Raw genomic sequence first — 14662 nt, forward strand, 5'->3', positions numbered from 1 at the left:
TACTAGACTCAAGGGTGGGGAGTAAGTGCAAATAGGCACAGCCAAGTGAGTTTCTCACTATAATTTCTCCATCACAATTTCTCTTTCTCTTCCTCCAGCATGGTGCTCCACTGATCTTTTGAGCCCAGAATGGCAGCTTAGGACCGTTTTTAGGTGTCTTCTAGGTGTTTTTACTAATGGAAACTCTGCACTTCTTATTCCACCATCTTCCACTTTAGAGATTTTTATTGCAAGCTTATAGGACCACCATTATTCCATTTAATTTCAGCTTATAGGATTCTGTAGACTTATCTCTGTCTGAAAACTGCTTGATATACCTGTACTTATATGAACTTCCCCAGGTCAACAAGGTTGATCTGGTGAATCCCATGAATCACTATGACATTCAAGGTGAGACCTGACTCCTGGATACATGGCTAAGTAAAGATTTGCCTGAAGGAGCTCTTGACATTTGAACAGTGGAGTCCAGGAAATGGTATAACACAGTTGTAGGAAAATTACCCCTGCCAAAGATCTGATTCTTGGCACTCCATTCTGAGTATTGTTTACCAATCTCTTTATTGCTGTGTTTGCAGCTTTACCTTTTTACATGCCTCAAATTTTCTTTCTTCCTGCAAAAAGACATGATTTTATGACTTTTCATATGATGTAAATTCAATCAAGGAATGTCTTAGGATTGGTATGGGAGGAGAATGCTGCAAATGGAAAAGTAAGATCTAGAATATCCATTCAAGATCATTTGAAAAATATTTAGGTTTCTCAGCATCCTTAAAATACAAAAAAATTTCTATGTTAATTACAAAAATTGCATAAACAAAGAAGTTAATACAAATATGCAATGTGACAGTCAGCATATATGAACATTCTCTTTCATTATTCTCTATACTGTCTCAATGGAGGGGGTAGATTTGTGAATGATTAAGGAAAAATGGCAAAATTAGGAACTAGTGAAAGGTTTTATATTTGATGACTTATCCTAGACTATTTATTTCATATACCTTCTAATTGGACTTTATGAATCTTCATGTTTCCTAAAGACAATGAATCTTTTGTGAGAAAATAGTAGAGTTATATAGATTATCAGGAATTTTTAGTGTCATATTATTGGGTGTGGATGATGGCATAGATGCTTTCAGGATATAGACCCATAAATTTCATTTTCATTATATGAGAAAACAATTTTTTCATGTGTATGGAGAAGTTCATCCACTTATCAAGTTGACATCACTAGGGTTGGAGTAGGTGGATTTCAGGTCCTTTTGGATGGGATGAACTGAGGAGAGGACAGCATCAGTCTGGGGTTTTCTGTTGGAATTTAGGCCTGTGTCTGTTCAGGAGGAAGCCATGGGAAGACTTGAGTTAGCATCATATGTGCTTGCCAATGTGTCAAGCACACAAGAGAATGTCTAGGAACAATTCCAATTTGAAAAGCATGAGCTGAAATGGACAAGGAAACATTTTCCCACTCTAGGGACAATTGGTAAAATTCAAAAATGAGCTGTGGATTGGATCTTTTCATTTTCTGATTTGGGTTTGTGTGGCTAATAAGAGAGTTTTCCTATTTTGAGGAAACATGCACTAGTGTATTTTGTGTTAAGGGGTAAATGTTATGAAGGTATAACCATTGGGATTTTGAACAGACCAGGCATTCTTTACATTGTTATTCCAATTATATATATAAAATCTACAATTCAATAATTATTTCAAAATCAGTTTAATTACCTTGTCAATACCATGCCATTAAGGGAGAACAAGTTTAAATCTCATTATAGAGAATAAATGTGATAAATCCACACGAGTCAAAGTTGTGATACTTAGTCTGAATTTAGTTAAGGAGGTAGTGAGTGAATATTAAATCAATGGCCACTTTGTATTCAGTGTTATAAACAATGTTGTGATACTATGGAAACAGTATTATATTTGGATTCAATTTTTGCACATGTGCTCCTTCACCTGGGAACTCTGAAAACTGATTGTCCTTTAGGCAAGGCTGAATGCTAAGGAGAAAGGCACTTACTTGGCTCTAGTTAAAATACTGAGTAAAGTCTTTCCCACATAAATGACATTCCTAAAGTTTCATTACAGTATGACTTCTCTTATGTTTTCCAAGGTTAGAACAATGGGCAAAGACTTTGTGACATAAATGACATTCATAGGATTTCTCTCCAGTATGAGTGTTCTCATGTTGTATAAAGTTAAAATATTGGCTGAAGGCTTTCCCACACAGATGGCATTCATATGGTTTCTCTCCAGTGTGAATTCTCTCATGTACTCTAAGATCAGACCCAAGAGTAAAGGCTTTCCCACATAGATGGCATTCATATGGTTTTTCTCCAGTGTGAGTTCTCTCATGTTTTCTAAAGTAAGAACAAGGGTGCAGACTTTCTGACATAAATGACATTCATAGAGTTTCTCTCCAGTGTGAATTCTCTTGTGTTTTCTAAGGACAGAATAATGGGTGAAGATTTTACCACATAAATGACACTGATATGGTTTCTCTCTAGTGTGAATTCTCTCATGTACTTCTCTAAGAAGATAAACTGAATGCTTTCCCACATTGATGGCATTCATAGGGTTTTTCTCCAGTGTGAGTTCTATCATATTGTTTAAGGCTAGAAGATTGATTGAAGACTTTCCCACATAGGTAACATTTATAGGGTTTTTCTCCAGTATGAGTCTTCTCATGTTGTTTAAGGATAGAATAATGGGTGAAGGCTTTCCCACACAGATGGAATTCATATGGTTTCTCTCCAGTGTGAGTTCTATCATGTTGTTTAAGGCTAGAAGAATGAGCAAAGGCTTTCCCACATAGGTGACATTTATAGGGTTTTTCTCCAGTATGAGTCTTCTCATATTGTTTAAGGATAGAATAATGGGTGAAGGCTTTCCCACATAGATGGCATTAATATGATTTCTCTCCAGTGTGAGTTCTATCATGTTGTTTAAGGCTAGAAGAATGAGCAAAGGCTTTCCACATGTACAGCATTCATATGGTTTCTCTCTAGTGTGGGTTTTATTATGTTTTTTTAAGGATAGAAGAATGAGTGAAGGCTTTCCCACATAGATGACATTTATAGGGTTTTTCTCCAGTATGAGTGTTATCATGTTGTTTAAGGATAGAATAATAGGTGAAGGCTTTCCCACATAGATGGCATTCATATGGTTTCTCTGCAGTGTGAGTTCTATTATGTTTTTTAAGGATAGAAGAATGAGTGAAAGCTTTCCCACATAGATGACATTTATAGGGTTTTTCTCCAGTATGAGTGTTCTCATGTTGTTTAAGGATAGAAAAATAGGTGAAGGCTTTCCCACATAGATGACATTTATAGGGTTTTTCTCCAGTATGAATCTTCTCATGTTGTTTAAGGATAGAATAATGGGTGAAGGTTTTCCCACATAGATGGCATTCATATGGTTTTTCTCCAGTGTAAGTTCTCTCACGTTGTCTCAAGTCAGAATATTTAGTAAAGGTTTTTCCACATAGATGATATTCACAGGGTTCCACTCCAACACGAGTTCCATTGTAATGTGTATGGCCAGAGTTTTGAACAAAGGATTTCTCAATTAGATGACATTCAAATGACTTACTTCCAGGGTGAAAATTCTGTTGTTGATTAAAAGATGATAGATTATTGAGAGCTTTTCCAAATAGATTGCTGAAGTAAGATTTCATTCCTTTGTGGGTTAATACATGTTGAAACACTCTGGAACTATGAGTACAATCTTCTGGCAATTTACTGCATATAATACCATTCTTTTGAGTATGAGAATTCTGCTTCTAGGAAGTAGAGGAGAAAATGTAAGAGGTTTGTCCATAGATATCAATCCATATACATCTGAATTCTAAAGTAACCAATCAGTGACAATCTCCAATTAAACTATTTCCCATGTTATTTATGAATCATTTTATTCTTCTGCATATATGGAGATCTACCCTTTTGTAGCTTCTCAACTGCAGAACTTTCTAATCATTCTTGAAGACTTTAGAATGTTTCAGAGATTGAGTAGATGAGCTGTATTTATAGAATTATCTTTTTATATATAAGGAAGGTTATATTATTGTGCTCAAATTAATTGTTTTCTATATTCAAATTATCACAGACATTTCCTGGATTCACACTTAAACCAACTTACAGTTAAGTGACTGTACTGAATTTTTAATTTATCCCACTTCCAGGTATCTATTTGAAGACCAGGGTTACAGCCATAATGCTTACCAATGATATGATGGTAGATATATCTTTTTTGCAGATATGATGCACAGATAGCATTTCTTGTTCTTTAACACTATCTTCCCTGCCTGAAAGAACTGAAAAACCAATAATTTCTAGACCAGCATTAGAAGATGAATATATTGAAGTAGCACACATAGCAATATAACTGTCTCTAAAATGACAGTTATCTGAGAAAGAATATCAAATTAAGGATTACTTGAGGTAGTGGAAACCCTTATATGACACTATCAATTAGAAAATATTTTCAAGACTTAATTATAAGAAAAATTATTTCAAAAATATGTTGGGGAGGTAAAGAGAGGGAAAAGCATTGAAGCCAAGGATGAGAAAAGGGCTGTAAGTGAAAGTTTAAATCCAATTGTCCATAGACATCTATTTTGCCAAAGCCAATGACATTAGAATACAGAGTGTTAAGTATTTGATACTTTGAACTGAGGAAATTTCTCCAATATGTACATGTACATTTCAGAAAATATAACTTGTAGAAATCTACAGGTGATATTTGAGTTGCTCATTGACAAGATTCCTCCTTGTCCTAAATACATGTTCCAAGGCAGTGCTCACCTGAACTTTAGTTTTGAAAAAATCCAATTCCTTCTTCACACAGTTCTTCCCCTGGAACCAACTTTGAAGCTACATCTGGTTTACAGACTTGATATCCTGTTTATGGGGAAAAATACAAGAAATTTTGAGTTCTGTGCAGTTAACAATGTATTATCATGAAGTCTATTGAAGGTAATTGTGTAGTTTGCAAGCTGTTGGAATGCAATATACTAGAACCAGAATATTTTTATAAAGGTGAATTTAATAATTTACAAGTTTACAGCTCTAAGGACATGAAAGTGTCCAACTTAAGGTATAAACAAAAGATTACCTTTGCTCAAGAAAGGCCAGTGGGTCGGAAACACCTGTCAGCTGGGTAGGCACATGGCTGACATCTGCTGGTCACTTACTCCTGGGCTTAATTGTTCTCAGCCTCTGTTTTTGTGGATACTATTCACTTTGCTTCTTCAGGGCTGGCTTTCATCTCTTGGCTTCCCTTTGCCCTACCCAGGTTCTGCCTTGCTTACCATCTTATGGCAACATCTACTGGGCTCCAAGCATCTCCAAATATCTGTGTCCCTGTTCTCCATGTGTCTGCCTCTGGGTTAGACCTGCTGTGAAATTTCTGTTGGCTTTGATGTTTCTGTCATTTCTGATTCTCTCCATAATATTCCCTCTTTTAAAAGGTTCCAGTAAACTAATCAAGACCTACCTGGAATGGGTGAGTCACATCTCCATCTAATCAAAAGTCAAACCCACAATTGTGCATGCCCCAGCTCCGTGGAGATGATCTAATCAAATTTTCCAAACTAGACTTATTGAATCAGGATTAAAATAGCTGCTCCCACAAGATTAGATCAGGGTTAAAACATAGCTTTTCTAGGGTACATAACATTGTCAAACTGGCACATTACAACCTCTGGGCCCCTCAAAAACATGTGTTTTCAATATATAAAACACCTTCACTCCATCACAATATCACAAAAGTCTTAAACCATTTCAGTAACAATTCAAATACAGTAAGATGTTAAAGCCAGTAAAAATTCTCAATGAAGTCAATTATAGACATGGTCTGCTCAAAGGTAAAAATTCCACTCTGGCTCTGGACCTGTGAAATTTAGAGCAAGTTATCTGCTGCCAATATACAAAAGCAGGACAGTCATAAGCTACATGTTTCCACTGCTATATATATAAACATATATATTTATATAGATATATAAAAATAAAATGGGGTCACTGTATTCATACAGTCTGGAAACCCACATGCATTCTCCATTAGATTTAAATTTCTGAGAGGCATATATCCTTTGGGTTTTAGAAAGCAGCATTCCTACCCTTTCCAAGAAGTGGCCCTGTTCTCTCTCCAAATGCTGTGTTTGTTGCAAAACTGAAGTTCTTTAGGAGCAACATCTTTTTCTCAGCTCCACCTTCTCCATATCTGGAGCAGCACCCAGGATCTCTGCCATCTTGGTGGCACATGGTCAACCCCTCCAGAACAATGGTGTGTGAGCTGGGGTCCTGCCAATCCCTAGTTAATGGACTCCACCCTTTCTAAGGCCTGAAGTGGCACAACTCTTTCTGAACAATGAAGCAGAAGGTCTACCCTCTGCTTCCAGGTCAAATGCATGCTCTCCACATGTGTGGATGGGCCCACTTTCCTGGCCCAAGTTTTCCTGTCTCCAGACTTTAGCTTCCATGGTTCTGCCTCTGAAGACATTTTCCCTCTACATTATTCCCTTTATACCAGACCAGCAATGGTTCCAATTATACAGATTCTGCAGTACTTTTTTTCATTTTCTCTGAAATATACTGGGATCAGGTGATCAGACAAAAGGACCTATCACAAGTCCTTTTCGGATACTCTCTCCAATCCTTGCTTCACCTGTAATGTCTGAGTTACTTCCATACTTGGGTAAATTCTCTGATGTACGGCCCAAATAACAGTGGTCTTATTTTGTGGAAACCAAAACTTTTCCAGGACACCAATTTCATTTCCTTTGTACCCAAGAGTCCAGTCTCAACTTATCCCTTTTCCCTCACATTTTACTATAACCTTCAAGGAAGAGCCATGCATGCTGCATTTTCCATACTTAATTTGGAAATTTCTTCTGCTAAATATCCAATTTCATCACTTTCAAATTCTGCCTCCCATCTACAAAGAATGATTTCCTTCAATTTTGGAATGACATGCACATCATTTCTTCAAGTCAGAGGTGTCTAGAACACCTCTGTCATCTGGGTAATCATGTGGCTGGCATATGCTTGTCCCTTGCTCCAGGTTCCATTGCTTTCAGCCTCTGATCCAGTGAATGTTCCTCACTTTACTTCTCCAGCTCTGGCTTTCATCTTTCGGCTTCCTTTGGTTCTCTCCAGGTTCTGCCTTGCTTAACATCTTGTCCCTATTCTCCATATGCCTGCAACTGTCAGCTCCACTGTGAAGTTTCTGTTGGCTCTGATGTTTCTGTCATTCCTGATTCTCTGATTCTCTCTGTATTAGTTAGGGTTCTCTAGAGAAACAGAATCAACAGGGAACACTTGCAAATATAACATTTATAAAAGTGTCTCACGTGACCGCAGGAATGCAGAGTCCAAAATCCACAGGGCAGGCTACAAAGCCAACGACTCTGATGGATGGCCTGGATGAACTCCACAGGAGAGGCTCACCAGCCAAAGCAGGAATGGAAACTGTCTCCTCTGAGTCCTCCTTAAAAGGCTTCCCATGTTTAGATTTAGCATCACTAATTGCAGGAGATACTCCCCTTTGGCTGATTACAAATGGAATCAGCTGTGGATGCAGCTGACATAATCATGACCTAATCCTATGAAATGTCATTATTGCAACAGACAGGCCAGTGCTTGCCCAATCAGATAAACAGGTACCACAACTTGACAAAGTTGACACGTGTCCCTAACCATGACACTCTCTTTTAAAGGATTCTGGTAAACTAATCAAGTCCCACCTGGAATGGGTTGAGTCACATCTCCATGGAGATGATCTAATAAAAATTTCCAACCTACACTATTGTCAGATTCCAAGAAACAGATGCTTCCAAAAGATTGGGTCAGGATTAAAATATGGCTTTTCTGGAGTACATAATATTTTCAAATGGGCACAGTGATGTTCTAGCTTCTTATGCTGCTTTAGCAAACACCATGAAAGTGGTTAGCTTAAAACTGGAAATTTATTTTCTCATGGTTTTGAAGCCAGGAAAATGTCCAAATCAAAGTACAGTTGAGACAATGCTTTCTCCCCAACACTGTGACATTCTGGAGCTGGCATCTGTTGATCCTGTTTCCTTAGCCTGTCATATGTCAAGACACAAACAGGATCACCTGGTCTCCTTCTTCTGTTCTGGGTTTCATAATTTCAGTTTATTTCATATAGCTTTCTCTTTCTGTATGAATTTTATTCTCTTAATAAAATTCTCATAAAGTATGTCGGTAATAGGATTAAAACACATCCTCTTTGGGGTGGTACACTCTTTAACTGAAGGAACTCACCAAAAGGTCATATTTACAATTGGTATAAAAGCACAGCTATTAAAAAAAAACACAGGTATGGATTTTAGTTAACAAAATGTTTTTTGGGTACATACAATTTCAAACAACCACACTCCACAACTTGCAACCCAGAAAGGCCTGCTCTTTCTATAGGCAAAATACTTTCATTCCATTAAAATATCCTCCCCAAATTTGAGCCATTACAGAAGCAATGCTTAGTACAAAGTCTAATCAAAATTGGTTATGGGTGTGGTCTGTCCTGTAGCACAAGTGCCCTCTGCTTGTGTACCTGTGAAATCTAGAGAAGAATGTACAATGGAGTGGCAAGCATAAAACAAACACTTCCATTTGATTGGTAGGTGAAAGGAAAGCACAGTTTATGGTTCCACACCCTGCATGGCATACTCTGTTACATTTCAAGTTCTGAAAATCACATACATAATGAAATTTTGCCCTCCAAGACTGATGAAGTGGCAATTTCAGCCCTCCCAAGTGCTTGTGCAACAGCCATGCTCTCTACAAACACAGGAGTGAAATCTCCAACCTCTCAGGACTTTTTGTGGTGGTCTGACTCTGAAAGCTTTGAGGAATAGTCACAAACTTCTCAGAACAGTGTGGTGGCAGAGAGAAATTCTACAATCCCAATGGGTTCTGATTCCAACAGGGTACTCAACATGAGGTGAGACCAACACACTCCAAGCTGTGAAAAAGACACAAATTTTCTACATATATTGCCAGGTCCACCTTCTTGCCTGAGATGTCTTTGGTCCAGACCTCAGCTTCAATGGCTCTATCCTTGAAGTGATTTTTCCTACAATCTGTCCCTTTTCATCAAGGCTGCCAGTGATTGCTCAGGCAGATTTTGCAAACAACTTGTCAGTTGTGAATGCTGTACACAGAGGTCCAAACCATCAGACAGAACAACATTCCACAAATCTTTCCTGGATAACTGCATCTCCAATCTTGAGTAGAACAGAATTGCTGACTTTTCACATGTTTAATTAAACCCTCACATGAAGGGATATTCTCTGGGGGCTCACCTTCCAGAAACTTCAGGTTCTCTAAATCACCAATATCTGGTTTCTTTAAGCCCACGATTTCAGTTCTTAGCTTATCACATTTCTCTCACATTTTAACATAAGTGGTGATTAGAATTCTGAACTTCCCATGCTTATCTTGGAAATTGCCTCAGTTAAATATCCAAGTTCATAAATGAATATCTGTCTTCCACACAATATCAGAACTCAATAGTGACAGGAATCATCTTTCCTCCTGTCTCCATAATACATCATCATTTCCTTCTAGGGCATTACTGGAAATACCTTTCACATCCATATGTCTTTGAATGCTCTCTTCAAAGATATCTAACCCATTTCTATAAATGATCTCATAATTCTTCTAGCCTCAACCAATTACCCCATTCTGAAGCTGTATTGCCATTTGTGGTATATACAACAAAAGCACATCAAATGCCTAGGCCAAACCCTGTCTTTAGCTTCCTAGGCTACTTAAGCAAATAGCATATAATGGGTTGGTTTAAAAATGGAAATTTATTAGTTTATCGTTTTGAGCCTTGGAAAATGTCCAAATCCATGCATCATCAAGGCAACATTTTCTCCCCAAGACTGTGACTTTCTGAGACTCACAGCTGGAAACCATTGTTCCTTAGCTTGTCATATGGCAAGATATGTGATGCTGTTTCCTGATTTCTTTCTTTTCTTCAAGGTTTCATCAACTTCGGAATTTTATACCTATGACTTTTTTTCTCTCTCTCTCTGAATTTTATTCTCTTATAAAAGACTCCAGTAATAGATGAAAACCTATCCTGCTTAAGAAAGGACACAACTTAACTGAAGTAACCTCATCAAATTTAATACAAACAATTGTTCACATGGGAAGGAATGGATTAGATTTAAGAATATTCTTTTTTTGCAGTACATACAGCTTCAAACCACCATCATGACTTAAAAAGAATATGACTGTTGAAGGTCAGCCTGGGGAAAATTACTTGGAACATAGAATATTGACCATTTTTCACCATCAAAGTGTTAAATCTTGATCTTATGCCCAAATACAGTGAGAACTTCCGGTTGCTGAGCCAAGCTCAAGAACAGATGGCAGAACACTCTGTATTTTCAGACAAGAAAAATTCTAGATTTCCATAATAGTTCATTATGATTTTCACAAAGAATTCAAAAGCATCATGATGGTTAGGTTCATATGTCAACTTGGCCATGTGAGGGTGCCTAGTTTTCTGGTCAAGTAACCACTGGCATAACCATTACTTCAAAGAAATTTCATGACTGATTAATAAATTGAAGGCTGGTTTACTAAATCATTACTTAGTTTACTGTATCTATGGCTAATTACATCTATTATCAAATAAGGGAATGTCTTCCACAAAGAGAGAACTGAATCAGTTGGATTTAATTCAATTTGTTGAAGACTTTTAAGGGAGAAGAGATAAACTCCATGTCTTCTTAAGCCATCCAGCCCCTCCTGGAGAGTTCACTGATGATCTTCATTGGAGTTGCCAGCTAGTGCCTACCTTATAAAATTTGACTCATGCATCCACATATAGTTGGTGTGAGACACTTTTATAAAATCTCATATTTATAGATATCTTCTGTTGGCTCTGTTTCTCTGGAGAACCCTGAGTAATACAATAAATTCCCTTGAAACATTCTAAGTTAATGTGGAAAATGATATGCCTGCTGTGTTATTACTACCATCTGAGTCCACACAAAATCTCTAGAGCACAATAATTATTTAGGTCATATTTAATCTCCTTGTTTATCTGTATAGAAAATACTCATTGTATTCTGAACATTGTGCTGAGTCTTTAAAATTGAGTAAAAGAAATAGATGGAATTTATGTTCACAAAGATTATATTTTAGTTAGGGGAAAAACTGGACATAAGTAGTAAGTAAAGAGACAAAAATCTTAGATAGTTTTTCATGTTATGAAATAACATAGAATGTGAATATAAAGTAAAATCTAAGACAATATACACAAGCTGTTCTAGACACTTCTTAAGAGGATTAGATAGGTAAGTTTCATACTCACCCACTGAGAGCAGATGACTGATATTCTCCAGCATCACATCTCTGAACAGCCTTCTCTGGGATGAATCTAGAATGACCCACTCTGCCTGAGTAAATTCTATAACTACATCTTTCAATTTCACTAACTCCTAAAAACATAAGAGATACAAGTGTTCAGAAAGGGACATCTGCCAATATTCAGAGTACAATGATTAGGAGCTTAGCACTGAGGAATTTGTAACTGTTGCTGACAGCTCAAACCGCACTTGTGTTTCAAGTCAGATGATTCTCAATACTGAGCAATCTGTCTTTCACAGATATGGATACATACATATACACACTGTTTATTTGACTCAATAATTTTAAAAAATCTCAAAAAACACATGGTCTAATATAATCTTCACATTTCCCGATAAACTGGTCATTAGAACTTGCAGATGGTGAGATATAATTTGCACTTCAGCATCAATAACAACAAAAACATTTTCTGCCTATTTCAAGTAAATATACAGATTCATCACAGGACAATGAATACCCATGTGTTGCCACTTTTATAACTATAGTTATGTTACTGCCCCAGATGACCTGTTTTCTCTCATCTATGACATCATTTCACAAAGAGTTTGAAATTTTGAAAGATCTAATGAGCTTATGTGTAAAATACTTTGCATCTGAACATAATATATAGCTATATTTTTCAATAGAATGGCAGCAAATTTTGCAGTTAAGTATAGCATTCTACAGAACTAAATATGTATCAAGAATAAGTTAGAACAGTGTATGCTGCCTCATTAAATTTTCCATAACTTCAGGTATTTATCATAAAATACAAGTATGGATCAGTGGCTCACTTCACAAACTCCTGAAACTCCTATACCGAAGGATGATCCTAGCTGCCCATTCCAGGGATATGAGATCATTCAAACTCAATTTTCCTTGGGATCTTCAAAACCCATGTTCATTCTCTCTTTAATATCTTCACCTACTCTTCATGTTCAAGAATAAAAGAAGGTCCTCAAGCCATTCTGGTCTCTCCAATTAGTCACAAAATTTCTCAAGGCTATGATTTACTCTACCTACTATACTCCTGAATGCAAGCTAACATTGAAGAAACAACAATTCTTTTCATTACTTCTATTTACAAAATTTGAATAAATTCTTAAAATAAGGGGAAAAGAGCAATGAGAACAAAAGGAAGGGGAAATTTCAGGTATCCATTTTAAAAGTTTTAAAAATGTACAAATATACAATATTAAAACTTTATGAAATTATAGTTTGAGGAAAATAAATCATTCCTCTTTTCCTTCTATTAATGAGTCCTCACATTTTCTTCTCTCAACAATGCAAAATCCTCCATCTTAGCAACTGCAACTCTGTACTGATGAGCTCACTTGTTGAACACCAGCCTCCCTACCAACTGTAAATATGTGCTGTTACTCAATTCTATCAACTAAGATCACTGTAATTTAAGCCATTTGCAGGCATTAACAGGATCAATGAGTGCACTATTTCTCTAAAGAGGACATGGGCTGAATGACAACAAACCTCTCTCAGTTCTCCAGTGAATACAGAGTCTTAGTGGAATCTGCAACAAACTCGTGCTGGAAAAACTACTTATTGAGGAATGATCACTGTACCAGTTTGAGAGGATTGATGTACCCTTGAAAACCCATGTTTTAATCATAATCAATCTTGTGAGAGCAATGGTTTCTTCTAATCCCTATTCATTATCATAGGTTGGAAGCATTGGATTATCATTACAGAGACATGACTCAATCAATAGTGGGTGCTAAACTTGATTAGATAGATCAACCTAGGTCTTGATTAGTTTGATGGAATCCTATATAAAAGAAGCCATTTCAGACAGAGTCCCTTTTGAGAACAAGAAGAGAGGTACAGAACCATGACAGAAGGATGAGAGAACCACAGAGTCTATCAGCCAGCAGCCTCTGGAGATGAAAAATGAAAATGCCTCCCAGGGAGCTTCATGAAGCAAGAGGCCTAGAAAGAGAGCAGCAGATGACACCATGTTTGCCATACACCCTTCCAGCTGAGAGAGAAATGCTGAATGTCATCAGCTTTCCTGAACCAAGGTATCTTTACCTGGATGTCTTAGATTGGACATAAAATATGTCCATAGACATATTTTAATGAACAATTTCACAGCCTTAAAACTGTAAACTAGCAACTATTAAATTCCCCTTTTAAAAGTCATTCTTTTGATTCTGGTATTTTCCATCATGTCAGCTAACAAAGTAGAACAGATTTTGGCATCAGAGAAGTGGGGTGCTACAATTTACAAATACCAAACATGTTCGAGTGGCTTTTAAAATGGATAAGGGAAAGATTCTGGAAGAGTTGTGAGCAGCTTGATAAAGAAGGCTTAGAATGCTTTGAAGAGACTGTTGGTAAAAATGTGGACTCTAAAGATACTTCTGATAAGGCCTTAGACAGAAATGAGATATGTGTTATTGCAAACAGCAAAGAAGGTAATCCTTGTTTTAAAATGGCAGATAATATGGCACAATTGACGTGGATTTGGATGGAAAGCAGATTTTAAAATCCATGAACTTGGTAATTTAGTAGAAGAGATTTCCAAATTAAATGTGGAAAGTACAACCTAGTTTCTCCTCACAGCTTAGAGCAAAATGCAACAGGAAAGGGATAAGCTGAAAACTGAATGCTTGGGTACACAGAAATCAGATGTTGATTTTCTGGAAAATTCTGAGCTTCGGGAAAGGGGGACCCCAGAGAATAGTTCCTAACGTGAAGATTTAACCAAATGTGGAAACCACCAGCTATTTCAGAGAAAGCCAGGATTGGACATGAAGTTATCCAAGACAGTTTGTGGAAACTTCTTACATCTGATGGACATGATCTGAGATTATTTTATAGAATGCCAATGAAAGTGTTGCAGGAGCTATGTAAAAAGAACCGCTGGCAGTCAGAACAGAGAGGGACATAGAAGGGACACATTGGAGGAAAAATAACTTCAAAGGTAGAATCATGGAGGCTGATGTCTGAAGTCAAGAAGCCTCAGGCTAGGAGAGTGGACACATCCAAGCATATGGAGAGGGTGAGTTTAGCCCAAAGGATGAGGATGGGCTTCCCACTTCATTGCAGTGGAAGAGTGGTGATGCCTCAGGCCTGGGAGAGGGTGCAGCACACTCTTTGGGGGTTGGGGAGAGTAGGGCTGCCACCACATGGAGGGGTTGAGTGTGTACCCTAAAGCTTGCAGTGAGGCTGGGTGTGGCCCTGATGCTTAGAGAGGGTAGAGCCAGTGTCTCCCAAGGTTGAATTCAGAGAGGCAAGCATAGGCTTGTAGAAAGGGTTAGGAG

General features: G+C 37.4%; 1 pseudogene; it reads right to left on the reverse strand.

Moving 5' to 3' along the window:
• Window positions 1-2068: 2068 nt before the first annotated feature.
• LOC143645631 (uncharacterized) lies at window positions 2069-12997 on the reverse strand (annotated as a pseudogene).
• Between the last annotated feature and the right edge of the window lie 1665 nt (window positions 12998-14662).

This window comes from Tamandua tetradactyla, chromosome 9 (genome assembly GCF_023851605.1).
Source record: "Tamandua tetradactyla isolate mTamTet1 chromosome 9, mTamTet1.pri, whole genome shotgun sequence".
Lineage (NCBI taxonomy): Eukaryota > Metazoa > Chordata > Mammalia > Pilosa > Myrmecophagidae > Tamandua > Tamandua tetradactyla.